Genomic DNA, 7,376 nt, shown 5'->3' on the forward strand with positions numbered 1-7,376 from the left:
GAGTGGGAGAAAGGACGGTGTGGGGGGAGGTTCATTTTTCGTCTGACCCCGAGGTTTTGCGATGGGTCGGTATTGAGAGAGCTTCTCTCTGTGTGTGAACACGGAATTCTGTGTTGGGACGGAGGGGATGGAACTTCTCACTGTGTGTGGTCCCGTGCGTGTGTCATGGGACGGTGTGAATGGAGTTTCACCCTGTTTCTGACCCCGGGATTGTGTGATGGGACGGTGTGTTTGAAGCCTCACTTTGTCAGGCTCCGGACAGTGTGGAGTCATCCTCACATGGTCTCGCACAAATTTCCTCCTCGATTGAGCTCATTTCCAGCAGCTTCGAACCATTGTTTCAACATTCTTTCTTCGCCTCATCGTGAGGTTTAATGAGATAACAAGCGCCTTTCCTGTTGATCCATCCCTGTGAACACGTTTATTCTGTAAATGGGAAACAGAGAACAGTGAGTGACGATCTGAGGTTTGCTGACAGAGAAATTCTGAACCCACAGAGAGACATCATGTCGTCGCTGATGTAAATAGTCACGGGTACCCTCACTGAAGAATGCAACCATCCATTTTTCTCATGATCGCTCACTGTAGATATCTGTCCTGAAGACACACAACCCAAGTTCAGGAACTGTTATTTCCCCTCAGCGATCAGGAAGAGGGTACGGGGGACTCACGGCCCACACCAGCCGGTACAGAAACCGCTAAAACCCCTCAACCATATGGAAGGATGTACAGGAGCCTCGGGGCCCATACCACCAGATTCAGGGACAGTTATTACCCCTCAACCACTCGGAAGGAGGTACAGGTACCTTTGGACTAACACCGCAGGTCCTGGAAAATTTATTACCCCTCAACCATCAGGAACGGTTCCAGAAGCCTCAGGACTCACACCACCAGGTTCAGGAACATTATGACCCCTGAACCATCAGAAATAAGGTACTCAGAACTCACATCACCAGGGTCTGTAACTGTTATAACCCCTCAACCATCAAGAAGGGGGTACAGGAGCCGTTGTTTAAAGAACGCTCTAAAATTAATCCGGGAAAGTACTGGCCGGTAAGTCTGACGTTTGTAGTAGGTAAATTATATGGAAGAGTACTAAGACATTGGACCTACAAGTATTTGGATAGACATGGACGTATTAGGGAGAGTTAAAATGGCTTTGATTGTGCTAGGTCATATTTAAAAAACCTATTACAGTTTTCGAGGAGGTTACCAGGAAAGTGGATGAAGAGAAGGCAGTGGATGCTGTCTACATGGACTTCAGTAAAGCCTATTACAATGTCCTGTATGGGAGATATGTTGGAAGATTCAGTCGCTAGGTATACATAATGAAGGAGTAAATTGAGTTAGATATTGACTCAGAGGGTCAAACCAGAGAGTAGTAGTGGAGGATTGCTTCTCTGAGTGGAGGTCTGTGACTTGTAGTGTGTCAAATGGATCAGAGCTGGTTCAATTGTTGTTTGTCATCTATATCATGGATCTGGAAGATAATGTGGTAAATTAGATCAGCAAATTTGCTGATGATACAAAGATTGGAGATGCAGTGGATAGTGAGGAAGGTTTCAAACGCTTCCAGAGGGATTTTGACCAGACGGAAAAATGGGCTGAAAAATGGCAGATGGAGTTTAATACAGACATGTGTGAGGTATTGCAGTTTGGAAGGACAAATCAAGGTAGAACATACAAGGTAAATGATAGGGCACTGAGGAGTGCAGTAGAACAGAGGGATTCGGGAATACAGATACAAAACACCGTAAAAGTGACTTTCACAGGTAGACAGGGTCGTAAATAGAGCTTTTGGTATATAGGCCTTTATAAATCAAAGAACTGAGTATAAGAGTTAGAATGCTATGGGGAGTTTACATAAGGCATTGGTGAGGCCGAATTTGGAGGATAGTGTGCAGTATTCGTCACCGAATTACAGGAAGGATATTAATAAGGTTCAAAGAGTGCAGAGAAGGTTTACAAGGATGTTGCCGGGACTTGAGAAACTTAGTTACAGAGAAAGGTTGAATAGGTTTGGACTTTATTCCCTGGAGCGTAGAAGAATGAGGGGTGATGTGATAGAGGTATATAAAATTATGATGGGTACAGATAGAATGCATGCATGCAGGCTTTTTCCACTGAGGCTAGGGGAGAGAAAAAGCCAGAGGACATGGGTGAAGGGGAAATGTTTAAAGGCAAAATTGGGGGGGGGGTTTATTTCTTCACACAGAGAGTGGTGGAATTGTGGAATGAGTTGCCAGGTGAAGTGGTAAATGCGGGCTCATTTTTAACATTTAAGAAAAACTTGGACAGGTACATGGATGGGAGGTTTATGGAGGGATATGGTCCAGGTGCTGGTCAGTGGGACGAAGCAGAAAAATGTTTCAGCACAGCCAGGAAGGGCCTAAAGGCCTGTTTCCCTGCTGTAATGTTCTATCTTTCTGTGGTTCTAACAATCTGCAATCTCTCTGCAGATCTGTTCCTCCGAATCGAGCAGAGTATTCTCTGGTCAAAAATTTAACTCCAATGTCATCGCAATACATTTCTTATTCCTCATTTGCTCACTTCCATTCATGAAGGAAGAGCAGTAGATGCAGGTTATACGGATTTCAGCAAAGCATTTGATAAAGTACCCCACTCAAGGCTTATTGTGTAAGGAGGCATGGGATCCAAGGGCACTTACTTTGGGGTTCCAGAACTGGCTTGCCCATAGAAGTGGTTTTCCATCGTGGCTGTAGAAGGGTCATATTCTGCATGGAGGTCGGAGATCAGTGGTGTGCCTCAGGGATCTGTTCTGGGACCTTCACTCTTCCTGCTTTTTTTTTATAAATGACCTGGGTGAGGAAGTGAAGGGATGGGTTATTAAGATTGCTGATGACACAAAGGTTGGAGGTGTTGTGAATAGGGTAGCGGGCAGTTATAAGTTACAGTGCGAGATTGATAGAATGTAAAACCGGGCTGAGAAATCGCAGATGGAGTTCAACCCAGATAAAAGTGAAGTGGTTCATTCTGGTAGGTCAAATATTATGGCAGAATATAATATTAGTGGTAAGAATCTTGGCAGTGTGGAGGATCAGAGGGATCTTGTGGTCTCAGTACATAGGACACTCAGAGGAACTGCACAGATTGACTCTGTGGTTAACAGGGCATACGGTGTAGTGGTCTTCATAAACGGCGAAATTGAATTTAGTAGCCCAGAGGTAATGTTGCAGCTACTTCGGACCCTGGTCAGACCCACTTGGAGTATGGTGCTTAGTGCTGGACGCCTCACAAGTATGTACCTCAAGAATACTTGACAAGAGAGAAATATTTAATGAACATACTGCTGGTGGCTGGTAAAAAAAAAACTCTTACTAGGAAATGTTTATCAGAAGAGAGCCCAGCTTTAAACGCAAGGATGGAAATTATAAAGGACATTTACAAAATGGAGAAGAAAACAGCATCTGTTACTCATAAATTGGAACAATTTGATTCATACTGGGGAAAATATTTTAACCACATAACACCTCATAGGCCTGATTTTATTCTCACAAAACAATGAATATGTTGTTAAAAAAAAGATCACTTCCTACTTGTACATCGTTTTCTCCTTTGGCTTGTTCTTTCTTTCCTCTCTGTCCTATAAGTGTAAACCTCAGATAAATATCATGTGGAGATTTGTGGCATATATGTCTATATGATTTCTGTGTACAATATCTGAGATACATCATATGGAAATGTATGATTGATGGTGAATTTCAATAAAAAAAAAAGAAAAACATTTGAAATAGTACCGAGGAGATTCACGAGGAAATTACCTGGATCGTGGAGCATGCTTTATGAAAACAGGTTGAGTGAAATCAGCCTTTTCTCTTTGGAGCAAAGGAGGATGAAAGGTGACATGATAGGGGAGTATAAGATGATGAGAGGCATTGAACGTGTGTATCGTCAGGGGCTTTTTCCCAGGGCTGAAATTGTTGCCACAAGAGGACACAGGTTTAAGGTGCTGCGGAGTAGGTACGGAGGAGATGTCAGGGGTAAGTGATTGACGCAGAGAGTAGTGAGTGCGCGGACTGGGCTGCCGGTAACGGTGGTGGAGGCGTATACAATAGGGTATTTTAAGAGAATTTTGGATAGGTACATGGGGCTTAGCAAAATAGAGGGCTATGTGTAGGTCTAGACATTTCTAAGGTAGCGTCATGTTCGGCACAACTTGTGGGCCGAAGGGCCTGTATGGTGTTGTAGCTTTTCTATGTTTCCATGTTTCCAGGCATAAAACCTAAATTGGACAAATTGTCTTGTCTGTTCTGACTGTGCTCTGCGGGGACATTTTCTCAGCCCTGTAATGTCACCCCTCCTCCTGTAATTCCTTCTGTTTACTCTCGTCTAAAATAGGGAAACCCGAAATATCTTGCTGTCCTGCTTGCTCCTCCTACACCCAATTCTCAATAATGGCTGAAATATCATATTCACTGTGTTGATTCATGCCCTGAGCTCAACTGCATTTCTTAGAAGCTTCCTGCATTGAAATATACGGAGCTCAGGGGACCAATCGCATGATGCACAACCTTTCGATTCCTGCCTTTTTCTGAGGTCTTAACAATATCTGTCTCCAGATCGACTCCGCTGTCTGCTCTCTGAATCCCATCATCCTGCAAATTGATTTCAAACACTCTGCCAAAGACTCTCATGCACAGTCCTGACAAACCTTCCCGCTAGGAAAAACAAACAAACAGACAAACCGTCTTCCATCTCTTCTGTTGACATCTCACGTTCCTTGGAATAAACACAATGAATTCTGAATCCCTCCCATCTGCACCGTAGCTTGAGCCACATGCTAAACTGTATGGTCTTCCTCGGTCTGGGCACACTGGGACGGGTGGTGGTCCTGTCCTTTAATTTAATAGCTAAATCCCTGACCTCACTCTGCTGAAACACCTTCACATACATATCGATTTTATTGAAACATATATGGACCAGGACGTCGAGCTGCTCACTCACCCAATTAAGAATCATTGAATCTTTTTTTTTTTTTTGCTATTGCAGTTTAGCCTCTTTCTGGTGCACTTAAGACAACTACATTATTTCAAGGTGTTAGGAGAGGGGTCACAGAACATTCCCATTGAAATCCTCTCAATTCACATCTAACCCTGTCGTGCTCTCCACCCTCAACATTTTTAATCAATTTCGCTGCCACTATACGTTCACATCAGTTCAGTTTTGGGCCCCGTTCATAGAAACCATCTATTTCTTCCCTCCACACTCGATTCAGATTTTAGACAATGGGGTTTGAACGGTCTTATGCGCATTAAGGATTTGTGCACTGATAATATATTTAATAGTTTTGATAACCTGTGCAGTAAATATGGCCTTCCGCATAATCATTGTTCTCAATACCTGCAGATTCTCCAGTTTGTCAAGGAAAAATCTCCCTCTTTTCCTGATCTACCACCTACTATGTTTTGGGACAAACTCACTCTTAGCTTTAATAATAAAGTGCTGAACTCTGTACTATACTCTCAGCTGATGTCTTTGGCAGTTCAAGATCGAAACAAAACTACGACTAGCTGGGAGGATGACGGTGTGGATCTGGCTGAGGAATATTGGGCAAAAGCACTGAATAGGGTTCATTCCTCGTCATCATGTGCTAGACTCGGGCTCATACAATTTAAAGTTTTACACGGTACATTTAAGTAAAGCCAGGCGTGCTGACATATATCCTGGGACAGATGCTAGCTGTGACAGGTGTGACGTGGTACACATTGGAAGGACAAACTCCAAGGCAAGAGTACAGAGTAATTGGCAGGTTACATGGTAGTATGAATGAGCAGAGGGATCTAGGGGTACATGTCCATAGATCCCTGAAAGTTGCCTCACAGGTAGATAGGGTGGTTAAGAAAGCTAATGGAGTGTTAGTTTTCATAAGTCGAGGGATAGAGTTTAAGAGACAAGATGTAATGATGCTGCTATATAAAACTATGGTTAGGCCACACTTGGAGTACTGTGTCCAGTTCTGGTCGCCTCATTATAGGAAGGATGTGGAAGTGTTGGAAATTGTACAAAGGAGATTTACCAGGATGCTGCCTGCTTTAGAGAGTATGGATTATGATCAGAGATTAAGGGAGCTAGGGCTTTACACTTTGGAGAGAAGGAGGATGAGAGGAGACATGATAGAGGTGTACAAGATATTAAGAGGAGTAGACAGAGCGTACAGCCAGCGGCTCTTACCCAGGCACCACTGCTCAGTACCAGCGGACATGATTTTAAGGTAAGAGAAGGGAAGTTCAAGGGGGATATTAGAGAAAGGTTTTTCACACAGAGAGTGGTTGATGCGTGGAATGCACTGCCTGAGTCAATGGTAGAGGCAGATACTAGACAGGTTTATGGAAGAATTTAAGGTGTGGGGATATATGGGAGCGTGGGTTTGAGGGTCGGCACAACATTCTGGGCCTAAGGGCCTGTAATGTGCTGTATTATTCTATGTTCGATGTTCCTTCAATCCGGCTGGTTTAGTTCATGCATTTTGGTCTTTCCCACGGCTTGATGATACCTGGGCACTGGTTTTTAAAATTATCAGTGAGGTTTTGGGGGTGACACTGAAACCTTACCCGCTTATAGCTGTATTTGGTGTGGAGATGATGTTTTGGGTTTAGTTGCAAAGCAGTCGGATATCATTTCACTTACATCGCTTTTGGCCCGTAGGAGAATCTTGCTGGTCTGGAAATCTGCCACTACCCCATCTGCTGCTGCTTGGTTAGAGGACGTAATGTTTTTTTTCCTGAAATTAGAAAAGATTAAATTCACTCTGAGGGCGTCAGTGAGAAAGTGCTATACGGAATGGGGGCCTTTCTTGTCATATTTTGGGAGTCTTAAGTAATGACCTAATAGTTGAGGGCATTTGACTGTACTTGGAAAGTTGCTTCTCTTTTAACACGCATATGGTTTACCTCACAGGGTGGTTGATGAATTGTAATATGAGTGTATTCTGGATAATCTGAGATGTTGTAGATGTGTGTGGGACTTCGTCTTGACGTAGTGTGGGGGTATGGCTGTGAAATGTCCGTACTTGTATTTGTGAAGTGTTGTATTGTAAATACATTAGCTGTCATTGTATGTTCGGGGGGAGGGGGGGGTGGGTGAGGGGATCTTTGTTCAGGGGTAAGATACAAAAGCAAAATGGAGGAAAATGTAATCCATTATGTATCCTATATTGTGCCGTTCCTTCAGTAAAATATATTATTAAAACAATAATCGTAGAGAAGGGATGGTGTGCTGTGAAAAGAGGAAGGAAGGGGAGGAGAGTGGGGCCACAGAAAGGGTGTTCAGATTCAGCCGTTGGAGCAGAACGTGTGAGGCATCATTTTCCTGCTCCATTTTTCTGATTGGAGTCTGTTTAAACGCCGAAATCTACT

At 43.5% G+C, this 7,376-nt stretch overlaps 1 long non-coding RNA gene across 1 annotated transcript in view; it reads right to left on the reverse strand.

Moving 5' to 3' along the window:
- Positions 1–273: 273 nt before the first annotated feature.
- The window catches only part of LOC140720118 (uncharacterized), a 7,570-nt gene continuing 467 nt past the window's right edge, over positions 274–7,376 (reverse strand). Inside the window, exons 2-4 of the long non-coding RNA XR_012097111.1 lie at positions 6,649–6,742; positions 2,669–2,819; positions 274–426 (exon numbers count right to left, since the gene is read on the reverse strand). This is a non-coding gene — a long non-coding RNA (uncharacterized lncRNA). The remainder of the gene's footprint in view (positions 427–2,668; positions 2,820–6,648; positions 6,743–7,376) is intronic.

This window comes from Hemitrygon akajei, unplaced genomic scaffold (genome assembly GCF_048418815.1).
Source record: "Hemitrygon akajei unplaced genomic scaffold, sHemAka1.3 Scf000036, whole genome shotgun sequence".
Taxonomy (NCBI): Eukaryota; Metazoa; Chordata; class Chondrichthyes; order Myliobatiformes; family Dasyatidae; genus Hemitrygon; species Hemitrygon akajei.